The sequence below is a fragment of the Canis lupus genome, chromosome 13 (assembly GCF_003254725.2).
Source record: "Canis lupus dingo isolate Sandy chromosome 13, ASM325472v2, whole genome shotgun sequence".
Taxonomy (NCBI): Eukaryota; Metazoa; Chordata; class Mammalia; order Carnivora; family Canidae; genus Canis; species Canis lupus.
In genome coordinates, this window is record NC_064255.1 from 24,293,866 (window position 1) to 24,306,963 (window position 13,098).

General features: G+C 38.1%; 1 long non-coding RNA gene across 1 annotated transcript in view; it reads right to left on the minus strand.

Moving 5' to 3' along the window:
* Nucleotides 1-659: 659 nt before the first annotated feature.
* Nucleotides 660-13,098, minus strand: part of LOC112662336 (uncharacterized) — a 62,150-nt gene continuing 49,711 nt past the window's right edge. The window contains exon 6 of the long non-coding RNA XR_004814359.2: nucleotides 660-789. This is a non-coding gene — a long non-coding RNA (uncharacterized LOC112662336). The remainder of the gene's footprint in view (nucleotides 790-13,098) is intronic.

A 13,098-nucleotide genomic window follows, 5' to 3' on the forward strand; every position in this document is an offset into this window, starting at 1 on the left:
ACCAGCTCCAGATTTTGCCTCTTTGTCATTCACTCATCTTCTGTTAACACAAAGGAGAACTAACCCCTGCATCTTCAGACCATGTAGCTTGGGTGGTCTGATACCCCCTGCAGCTCTAGCAGTAGGAATGTAACTCAGGCCTGGCCAATCAGAACATACATTTCCTTTGGCCACTGTAATTGGTCCTATCTGTATCTGTTCTCAGATACAGAACCTGAGATACCTGGCTTTAAATCCCAGCTCTGCCTTTTGCTAGTTCTGTTTTTATTTATTTTTATTTTTATTTATTAATTTGAGAGAGAGAGAGAGAGAGAGAGAGAGAGAGAGAGAATGAGCAGGGGAGGTGCAGAGGGAGAGGAAGGAGCATACCACCTGGTTGAGCAGGGGGCCAGTGCAGGGCTGGATCCAAGGACCCAGGGATCATGACCTGAGCTGAAGGCAGACGTTTAACCACCTGAGCTACCTAGCCATCCCAACTAGCTCTGTTTTTAAAGTTCAGTTTCCTCAACTTTTAATGGAGATAAAATTTCCCCCTGACAGGGATACTGTGAAGATGAAATGAGATGGTCTACACAAGCCTCTTTGCATAGTGTCTACCCCCAATGCAGGAATCTATGAAAACCTATGTCCCTCTTCCTTTCCCACTTACCTCTCTGCATGGCCCAGGGTCCTTCCCTAAATGTGTCCCAGCCCAGCAAGAGAAATGTCTTCTTTTTCTACTTGGTAAAGTCCAATGTCCCTGCAGTTGTATTCAAAGCAGGTCTAAGGCCTGAGAGTCAAGTGGGAAGCCTAGGACAGAGTACACAAGGAGTCACTTGCTTCTGGGTGCCAAATCATACTCTAAGAGTGAGAGCCTTCTTAAATCTTTCTCCCTGGCACCTGGCTCCTGATCACTATAGTCTCAGCCCTAATATGTTCCATGTACAGCAGACCTTGTCTAGAATATATGGAAACCAAATGTTGTGTTCACCATGGCTCATTTTAGCTAATGATGCTAAATAATTTTGAATTTTAAGTTAGGACCAGAAAACCATACCCTTCTTGGACCCAAATGAAGACATTTCCTGACCTATGAATTATAGGACTCATTTTATGCAACCATGGAGAGACTTATGAACCATACTGTTGTGTCTAGAGTTCTGAATTAGCATAAGCACCATGAACCTCCCCTAAGCCACACCCCATTTTTTTAGCACATCACAACTACCACCATCACTTCTACTCTTCGTAGAATGATTTGGAGAGCTGCTTCATTGATGCCAGCCTTTATCTGGGAAGTATATTGATTGAGATAAAACAAAACAAAACAAAAAGACCTCTGATTTCATTTTATTCTTTGACAACATGCATACCATGTAGCTTTGGAAGAGCAAAGATGACTCCATTTGTGATGAAGTACACATGACTGAGGAAAAGGGGTACAGGGAAGGAATATTCAAATACTGAGAACAGTGTAGAAATAATAAGACACAGGAAGGAGGGGCAGGGATTGGGTGGAAAGGGAGTCACTTTCAGACTCCATCTTTGATATAGATAGTCACACGTAAATAAGAATATAAATGTAATTTGAGCATTTGCCAAATTCAGGGCACTTTACACATGACACCTTATTTAATGCTCACAATAAATGAGAAGACGCTGTTAGCTCTATTTTATAAACAAGTAAACAAAGACTGAGCCCACATCAGTTTCTCAACATCTCAGGATTCAAGTGTGGTTAAAGAGTCTGTGTCAAACATGAGGTGTGATTTTAAAGACAGTTTGCCCCTCTTCACAGATCTGCAAAGGATCAATGTGATTTTAATTAACTATTTGCTGTTTATACCCCTCAGAATTTTAGTGTTCTTGGTCATCAGCTAAGTTGGAAGGGAAAGAAATTTCAACTCTCTCTGGCCACTGAAGGAGCTAGTTTTAATAGCCTGCTTCATGGATGGAGCAACAATAGAGCCTTTTTCGAGAATTAGGATTCTGATTTCATGCCTGTTTTTCCAGCAAAGTCTCACAGTTGTGGCTACCCCATGTTTGTAAGAGCTCACAGCACTGGGTGTCCATAGCAGCCCCTGTAAGATTCCGGGGGGGCAGGAAGGCTGTCTCTCCCCCAGCCCCACACCTAATGTGTCAGTAACAAATATCTTACTGATAGTCCTGATTTTCACAGCTGTAGATGAGAACATCTTCCCAGTTATTGTCTCTTTAAGGAAAGCAGTTTCATGAGTGAAGTCTCATGCAATCTGCCTGGTTGCATTACTAACCCAAACTCAAGACTAATTCAAACTCAAAACAGCCATCTGAAGGAATTGCTCCAGTGACGCTGCACCTGCTATTTTATGGTCCTCTGAAAAGGCATTTGTTTGTGAGAAACACAATTAATGTCATTTAGTTCTTTTCCAACACCAACTAGTGGATGAAGAATCATCAGAGGAGAAAGTGAACAGTTCTTGGAAGAGGTAAGTGTAAGAAAAAAATACAGCCAGGGACTGGACCAGTAGCGGCTCCTTCATGAGGACAGAGGGATGACTCTGGCACCTACTCAGGGCAGACACTGATGCTTCCTAGCCTTAGCAAGAGTCATATATGCCGAGTGCAACTAAATACCTGAAGTAATATGGATCATTCTGGGGTGAATTTTGCTTAATGCTTAAATATAGAGGATTTTCTTCATTTCAGACTCCTTGTGTGATACACATATTCTCATGCAAATGAGTCCCTGGTATGTAACGTACGTAAGGGAATATCTATAGAATACCTTTTGAAATTTATATGATCAGTTGGGTATTGTCCCTGGTCTTTCATAGCTTGAAAAATTTGAGTAGTCAGTTCTGATTACTCCTTTAACCTATTTGTCCTGCCCATTAAGTATAGTTGTTAGTTTCACTATGTCCCATCAAGTCCACCCAGACCATGCGCTTCTTGAATACTCCATCACATACTCCGCTCAGTGAGCCCTTGTGACACTTTGGGTCCCTGATACCTGGCACATAACTGATCCTCAATAAATCCTTGTTCATGCATTGTTTCCCCAAACTTATCTCCAGCTATCTTCACGTATGATTTCTAGTAATTTTTTTAACAACTTCTCTTCCAAAAACTAGGAAGCCCAGTCAATAAACAGAATACACACATACACACGTACATATATACATATCTACATATACACATGTAATATATAATCTTTGTGTGTATTTTCATGCATACAATGTGCATGTGTGCATATAGCATGTACATATGTACACACATATATAAACTCTGTATACATACACATATACATATATATTTATATGTACACACACACAAGTTCAGGATGGCCAACTCCTAAACTGGGAATAAGAAAAGTCAGTCAGTTGAGTTGGTCTTTTCATTCTTTTTTACCCAAAGTTGTTTTTTCTTTTTTTATTTCTACTTTAACTCAGCCACTACCAAGCTATCTAACTACTAGTATATAGCTTTCCCTTTCTGCCATAAGTTTGCTTGTAGTTTATATTTGTTTCTAGGGATTCTTTGCTCTTTTTACCTAATGAAGAGAGAACCAGAATAGCAAGTTTTCAGGGGAAAGGTAGAGAACGAAGTTAGAATATCAATGAAAACATAAGAGACAGATTGGCACAGATCTCTGCTAAACTAATTTGCATTAGTGTGTAAGTTTCCTTAGAAAACAGAGAATGCTGGGTTGGGTGTGGAATGGCTATAAGTAGGGTAAGATGGAAGCAGAGAAATGACTGCATTATAAGTTGTTTCTGAAGGGGCTACTAGAGGTGAAACAAAGTCATGCATCATTCTGAACCCCATGGTATTGATCAGTGCCTGGAATTTCTCTTCTAACAAAAACTGGCCTTGGTTGAGTTCTCTACTGCCAACCTCCCCCAACTCTTGCCTTGGTTCCTGCCCATAGGCTAAGCCTGGTTATGCAAGCTTCCAACTGATTATGAGAACCAAGCATTAGCTTTCCAATAAAGTCTTTGTATGCCTCAATTGGCTAGGGTCTTGCAACCAAGAACATTCACAGATGAGAACACTAAGAGATAGAGATGTTTAAAAACCTGCAAAAGTCACAGTTGTAAGAAGTACTGTTGTGATTCAAACAGAACGATAGAGCTTCAGAGTCCATGATCTTAACCAGTACCCCAAACTGCTTTTTTTTGGCAACAAAGTATATAGCCCCTTTGGAAAAAGTTTCTGCGAAATCTAGTAAGGTTGAACATATGTATATTCTATAATTCAGAAATTGCATTCTTTGTTTTAAGCAAACTCCACCTTCAGTGTGGGGCTTGAAGAAACGAATCAAGAGTCGTATGCTTTACCAAATTAGCCAGCCAGAAGCCCCCAGAAATTGCACTCCTAGGTGTGACAGATTATAAATATCAGTGCAATATTTTGCATATCCTCCCATCAAGAAGTAGAATTTATTCTCCCACTCTGTGATTCTAGCCTGGTTTTGTGATTTGTTTTGTCCAAGCAAGAAAGTTAGAATTGATGTGCCAGTTCTGAGCCTGGGCCTCAGGAGACCTTTCAGTTTCTGCTCTTGCTGCCCTTAGAACTCTGACACCCTATGAATAAGCCTGACTGCTGGAGCGTGAGAGAAAGACCATGTAGCGCAGCTTAGCCACTTGAGATCACTAGCGAGAAGACACTTTGAAGCTGATCATAAAAACATGCAAAGCTCAGCTCAAACCAACAGGGCCTGAGCTCAAACTAAAGTGCCAACTCACAGAATTGTGAGCTAAATAAGTAGTTATTGTGTTGTCACTAAGTTTTGAAGTGATTTCATGCAGCAAAAGTCAATTTATTAAGTATCTTAGGGACACCTATCTATTTTCACTAGGAGTAGATAGATATATAGAGATATATAGAGCTATATGATAGATATCTATCTTCACTAGGTGTATATATGTGTATATATATACACACACACACACACACCTAGTATATATGTGTATATATATGTATATATGTGTGTATATTATATATATAAACAAAGAGGCATAAGAATGTTCATAGGATTATTTATAATAGCAAGAAATATGAAACTATTTAATAGCCAAAAATAGGGAAACAGATACACAAATTATGCAGTATTCCTGCAATAGGGAATTACAGCAGTGAAAATAACTGAGAGAACACCTGTTAGTATAGATGGGTCTCACAAGCCATGGTGAGTGAAAAAACCGAGATAATGAAGAACACAGGCAATATGGTAACATTATATTAAGTTAGAAAACATGCAAGTTATGTACTATCTGGGGACTCCTCTTCATGTGGTAAAAGTCTACAGACCTGCATGGAAATTATTAGTCTATTCGTGAGAGTAGGCTAACTCGAAACGAACCCACTCTTCATTCATGTTATAGTCAAGTGAAGTTGATAATGAAAAATTGCTCCATGCAGTCATTCAGATACCCAGTAATGTTCCTGGTAGTCCCCGTGCCCCACTTCTGGGGACTTCAAAACCTTCTCCATGGAGCTAGCTAATGGGAGAGTTTGGAGGATTGAGCAGGATTATAGGCCAGATTTGGAAGTTGTATAATTCCATTTCCTTCTCATTCTTTGGGCAGAATTCTATCACATGCCCCGACCTAGGGCAAGGTTAAGTTGGCACATATAGTATGTCAAAGAAGAAAATAGAAAGGTTTTTTTTTTTTTAAAGTAGATTTCCTTACAATTACCATTGGATTGAATATGAATATATTCAGGGGAGAAGAAATAAAAAGGCTTTATCTGTGCTGTTGTGTTTTATTTCTTCAACTGTGATGCATTGATGAGTTTTTATTATATTTTGTTACATTTTTCTTCAAAAATTTGTGCTTTTTCTGAAGTATGTCATAAGACAGTAAGAAGTTTACTAAAGTAATTAGATAGAATTAGGGGCTCTAATCAAGGAGACTGGGATTAAAATGGTTCTATATTGATTATTCAAGAAAAATGAATCAGAATTCTAGTCTGTAATCCTGGAAAAGGAGTAGAGACTTTGCAACTTACAATGATGTAAGTGCACAGGGCTGTCCCCTATTTATGCTGGGTTGACCTTTGAATCAAGATTGATTCTGGAAAAGAATAAAAATAAGGAAGAGTCCAAACACCCAGTTCTCTCCTGCTTCTCTTTGGCTAACCAGAGCTCCCCACTGCTATGGGTCCTTACATACACCTTCTTATGAAAGAACAATGAAATTTTAGAATGGAAAGGGTCTGCAAGGGCATGCACTCTTATCAACTTTTTACCAAGGACAGGAATCTCCTCCAGTATCTTTGGCAGGTGATCATCAGCCCCTTTGGAAGATGACTATGATTCACTCAGTGTTCTAGGTTTTCTCTATGGATTTGACTATCCATTATGCTCTCCCTCAGGCCCTACTTTGTGCAAGAACAGGGCTAGATAGTCCAAGGTAATATGGACTCCATTGTCAACTGGACTACTTTTCTTGGAATAGGTAATGGCCCTTCAATATCTGAACCAAATGGATGGTCCCATAGCAAGCCTGATAGAGAATGCCTTGGACACATGGAACTTTCATCAAAACTGGCAGGCACTCACTTATTATCTATTTTCAAACACATTTCTTTGCTATTGTATGAAACATATCTGAGATCAAGACTTAAAAAAATGGCCATCTAGAGTTGATATTCAGTTTATGAGAGACCAGTTCCATGTTCATAAAGGTAATATTTCCTAACTCTGTGCCCCTGGAGATCCTCCAGGTTCTATACCTCTTTTGTTTATACCTCTTTTTTGATACTTCATGTGTTCTGCCATCAGTGAGACATTTCATTTCAATATACTCTCTCTAGTAGTTGATGAGTTCCTCATGGGTCTAATTAATCACCCACTATCTCTGATCTATAGATGATGACCAATGATAAGGAAAAATATGGACACAAACATTAGAAAAGTAATAAGAAAAACAATTTGGAGGTATTGATGAAATGTGAAACTACTTACATTTAATAGGAGTTATTAATGACTATCCAGCTACATGATATAGTGGGGATCATTACAAGATTTCAGTAAGAAGCAAGTTGAGTGAACCCTTAAGTTACATGCAAATTGGAAGGTTTTTGGAATACAGGTACAATGGTAATACTAAAAGCTCAGGCCACCAGGAGTATGAAATTTCCCCCTTTCCTAGACAATGAACAGTCAGTTATATTCATGTGCTGAAATTGATGAAGATGCACATTTTTACGAAATAAATATAGAAAGTGGTATTTCTCAACTCTCAGGTCGGAGTGCTTAGCTCTAGAACTATCAGCTTTCTCCTTTCCACTTCAGGATAGGTGCAGTTGAAAAATAAGCATAAAAGCCAGATAGAAATGATGACTTAAATCCTTAGGCTAATTGGTTTGCTAATATTTTCCTGAATTGAAAATATCCCCTGAACTGCAGGCTACCCACAAGGACTGATGCCGCTCAATTGTGCCTGTGGCATGACTAAGGCATGATGAGAAGGAGCTGAAACATGCTCATTTTGTTCTCCGTGATCACCAATCAGAAAAGACACTCTTTCTGAGGGAGATAGGATGAGAAAGTCCAAGAGCCAAGGAAACTTCTCACACAGAAATGGGAGAAGTAGTACATAAATATTCTCCAACAACAAAGGATCCCCAAATTCTGTTTGTAGTCAATAATTCATTTCCCATAAAACAATACAAAGTGGGCTAGCCCTCTCAATCTTATTCATGACCCAGTAGAAGGTTCTGTTTGACAGGTTCTGTGGAAGCTATGCACTTGTACACCGTTATTTCCCCTCTTGGTGGCCCCAGTGAATGCTAATAGAAATGCAAAGACAGTTATGATCTAAGTAGGTCTGAGCTTCAGTAGCAAGGCACAAAAAAGAATCAGCGAGCATGAAATAAAGCTGCGTAGGATTCTGCTGACTGGTCTGAGGTAGAAATGGTGCTGGTGGATTGTACACTCTTTCAGAGGCTGAGAGGCTCAAAGGGATTGTTCTGGAAAATCTCGAAGCAGTTATAAATTTATGGTTGCAAGTATTCTGTTGTTAATGTGCAATTCTAGCTGGGGCTTTAGAATTGAGTATTTCAATTCAATTTGAAAAAAAGACTATGAAACCCAAGAAGCACACCAATCCTTGATAGTATAATTTCATAGCCTTTTGTGGCTTTGTTCTAGGACTCTGAAGTGGATACATACACATACATGCATTTGTTCTGTGAATTTATATGTTCATGTAAGCGTATCGCACAACGTCAATTACTAGTGGTGTCTTACTCATAATTTGCTCTATGTAAAGGATGCCTCTTTAAATATCAAAACTTCTTAAATGTCAAAGGTTTTACATTTTAAAACTTTCTAAGCAGATTCTCTGAATTATTACAAGCTTCTGAAGAAAAAATTAACCATTTCTTAATTTTATTATGAACATAGATGGCTGTGGGATAAACCTGGGCTATGGAAGTATTTAGAGACATTTGCCCTTACATGTAGTGGCTTGTTCATGCTTACAATCTTTGTTGCTATCAACTATTTGACATTTTATTTTATTTATTTTTATTTTTTTTAAATTTTTTTAAAATTTATTTATGATAGTCACAGAGAGAGAGAGAGAGAGAGAGAGAGAGGCAGAGACACAGGCAGAGGGAGAAGCAGGCTCCATGCACCGGGAGCCCGACGTGGGATTCGATCCCGGGTCTCCAGGATCCCGCCCTGGGCCAAAGGCAGGCGCCAAACCACTGCGCCATCCAGGGATCCCCTATTTGACATTTTAAAGATAAGATTTATACACAGTGAAATACACAGACCTTAAGTACATAGTTCAATGAGTTCTGATGAGTGTTACACTTCTGTTAATGTCCCAATCAAGACGTAGGACATTCAATCGGAGAAGGACAAACATTATATGGTCTCATTCATTTGGGGAATATAAATAATAGTGAAAGGGAATAGAGGGGAAAGGAGAAGAAATGTGTAGGAAATATCAGAAAGGGAGACAGAACTTGGAAGACTCCTAACTCTGGGAAACGAACTAGAGGTGGTGGAAGGGGAGGAGGGCGGGGGGGGGGGGGGACTGGGTGGAGGGCACTGAGGGGGGCACTTGACGGGATGAGCACTGGGTGTTATTCTGCTTTCATCTTTTTTTAATTTTTTTTTTTTTTATTTATGATAGTCACACACACACACAGAGAGAGGCAGAGACATAGGCAGAGGGAGAAGCAGGCTCCATGCACTGGGAGCCCGACGTGGGATTCGATCCTGAGTCTCCAGGATCACGCCCTGGGCCAAAGGCAGGCGCTAAACCGCTGCGCCACCCAGGGTCCCTGTTATTCTGTATGTTGGCAAATTGAACACCAATAAAAAATAAATTTATTATTACAAAAAAAAATACGTAGGACATTTCTATCTGCACAAAATCCCCTCATGTCCACTTCTAGTTAAGCCCCATTTACTCTGAAGGCAACTACGGTGCTCATTTTCATCCCACAAATTAACTTTGCCTGTTCTTGAATTTCATATAAATAGAATCAACAGTATGTAGCCCTTTATGTCTGGCTTCTTTCATTCAACATAACATTTTTGAGATTCATCCATGCTGTTGCATATATCTCTAGTTACTTTCTGTATTGCTGATTAGTATGCCATTGTTAGAATAATTGCAATATGTTCTTCCATTTCTCTTATCAATAGATATTTGGGTTATTTCCTTTTTCCTTATTATGAATAAGAGAGTGCTAGATATTTTTATAAAAATCTGGATACACATATGGGCCCCTACGTCAAATCACATGCAAAAATTAATCTGTGATCGATTATAAAATTAAATGAAGCAGCTAAAACCATAAGGCTAAAAAAAAAATAAAAAATAAATAAAACCATAAGGCTTCTAGAGAAAAAAAAAAAAAGAAATATAGAATATCTTCATGACCTTGGAGCAGGCAACGATTTCTTAGATACAACCTACAAAGCACTTAACATAAAATAAAAGTTGACAAATTATACCTTGTGAAAATAAAAGCTCATCAAAACACACGGTTTACAAATTGAGAAGTTATTGTCAGTGTATTAGAAGCATTCTACTTCTTTTGTCAGAGGAATTGTATCCAGGATAAACAAAGAGCTCTACATATCAACAATAAGAAGACATGCTAGTAAAAAGTTGACAGAAGATTGGAAAAGACACTTGAAAATAGAAGATATGTGAATGGCCAATAAATACATGAAAAATGCTCGACATCATTAGCTTTGAGAGAAAGGCGAATCACATAACAATGATATACCATTTTATACCCATGTGAATGCTAAAATTATAAAGACTGGCAATAATAAATGCTGGTGAGAATGTGGAGAGGATGGAGGTGTGAAATGATATCGTTGCTTTTAGAAAGTTGTTTGGGAATTTCTTGAAACTAATCATATGTAACCACCTATAAATTCCATCCTAAGGTATTTACACAAGAAAAAGGAAAACCTATGTGCTTGTTATTTTTAGATGACTTTACACAGAATGCTTCAAAAAGCTTCCTTTAAGGTAGAAGAGGAACAGCAGAGTCAAGGGAAGCTGATGCTATCTGAGCACTTGCTACATGCCAGCCATTGTTCAAGGCAAGTTATGCATGTTAGAGTGTATAGGACTTTCCCAAAGTCAGACAGTTAAATAAATAACAAATAAGTCTTTTAAAAATCATTTTATGCATTCACCAAGTATTTAATAAGTTTTTGTTGGTGCTGGGCATTGTTCTGAGTGCTGGGTATATTGCGTGAAAAAAAAATAAAGGATTAGATTTTTGTCCTAATGGTACCTAAATTTTAGTGAGAATTGAGGAATCATAAAGTATCAAATCAACATATATTAACACATAAATATGATGGTAGTTCTTGATAGTAAAAACTACTGGGAGGACGCTGAAATAAGTAAGGTAATAGAACAGAGTGACAGCAGGATGGAGGTACATTGGACAGCATAACCATGGAAGGTGGGTCTTAGATGTTTTGTGTGGGATGATATTCTGATAATGAGAAGGAATCAGGCACATCAAGATCTGGAGAAGAGTAATCCATGTGGAAGGAACAATAAGAGCAAAAGTCCTAAGGTAAGAACTAGCCTGATGGGTTCAAGGAGTAAGTAGAGCCTGTGTGACTATCTAAAGAGAGGATGCCAAGAGATGAGGTTGGAAAGGTGGGAAAGGGACAGATTGTCCAGTGCCTTAGATGCTGTAGTAAAAAGGTCAGATTTTATTCTAAACTCCATGGGACTCCATTAGGAGGTTTTAAGATCCACTCCAGGAATATTGTTAAGACTCATTTGATGGTAACTATGATTATTATTATTACAGTGGTATTTGACATGAGGGTTGATTATATTGCTTCTTTAATAAAGTACACATTCATTTATTAATTTATCTGCTCAATATATATTACTTGAGCACTACTGTCAGCTGGATACTTATCCCAAAACAGTGCAATCACAAATTGCACAAGCAAAAATCCTGCCCTTAAGGAGTTTATAATCTATTTTTGTGCTTCTCAAACCTGATTGCATAATGAGAATCACCTAGGGAGGAAAGAAAGCAAGCATGAAAGAAACTAACAGAACCTATTAATTTTTTCTCTCCAGATTATGTTCAAGTGCAAACTGAGGTAAGCACATTACTCTTTTCTTAGACACGTGGGGGCAGCATTTTGTGGTTGTATAGGTTCATAAAATATATTTTTTAACCTTGTTCTCAACCATCTTTTACCATGATGAAACTGAAGCACATATAAACTTTAAAGTCCAACCTCTGTATTGGCCTGCAAGTTAGCAGAGCTGAGATTTGAATCCATATCTTTCTCATTGCATAGCAATACTTTTCCACACAGCAGCTATAAAATGTTTTCTATAAAAATAAATAGTAGTTTTTTAATTACTCTGTAATTTTTCTGTTTAGTATCCTAATTTTTTGGCTCTTGCAAAAATTATAGGGAAAGATAATGTATAACTATGAATAGAATTTTAATCTTCTATTTCAACTCTGGAGCTGATTGTAGCAATGTCATGATTTAAAGAAACAAATGATGAAACCCAGAATATCATTCATGTCTGCATAGAGTCTGAGGATTAAGTTTGTTCAAGATTTGGCCCTCTCCTTCATCCAGCCTATTAGGAGAACTAAGATAGGAGTTGCTTCTGTGGACAGGAGTCTTTTCCTGACATGATCTGTTAGTCTGTGGGGCTATTTCCATTTGGAAGAGCATGTTGGCCTTATTTAAAATAAAAACAGAATTTAAAGAGATTTTCATGATCGCTAAATCTTCCTTTTTGCTTGACACCAATTTGCATAACACAGGTAACTTAAGTCTAACATGTTTCAGAAACAAATAGAGATAAATCAAATTTTTCTTTCAACTCCAATCACAATTTTATATTTCGCCAAATATTTGCTAATGTGGAACTTTAAAGAATAAGGAACAGCTGGAATTTAACCAGAGACTTCAGTGACTATTAAAATTCAGTGTTAATATAAAATGTGACCTCTAGTAGAACTACTTTTTCAGTGCATATAAATAACTCACTTGTATCAGCACAAGTATTTTGCATGTGTATGAAGAGGTTGATAAACCTTTATTAGCAATCAACATCCCTTACCATGAGGAGATTCACAAGATGTTACTAGAAGTTAGATCAACACAAGGGCTGTCTGTAGTTGTGTTCTTGAATGAATAACATTCATTTTGTTGAATGAAACAGGTCTGAAAAGTATCCAGTATCTGATCATGGTGTCTCTAGATGTTATGGCCACCCACTCCAGCCATGTGAGCAGCTTCTCATCTTGGCTCCAGTGCACTTTTTGCTAAAACTGAATACTTCTTCATTGCATCTGCACTCTACCTCCTGCCTAATCCAACCTAGAATTATTAATAGGTAATATTTACATCATATTCCATGCAAAAAATTAGTACTAATTAAAAGCAGAAAATGACATCTGGTTCTTTCCCCACAATGGCCTGGTGACTAGCTGTCTTATCACCCTTCTTTCTCTTCTCTTCTCCATCATAGGAAGGATTCCACTGTTCTCAGCACTTGTTATCTTGCTCTGAGCTTCTAGAACTAGTGCAAGTTAGACAAGGCACCACCTGTAGAGGACATAGATCATGATCCAACAGGAAAGTAGCTG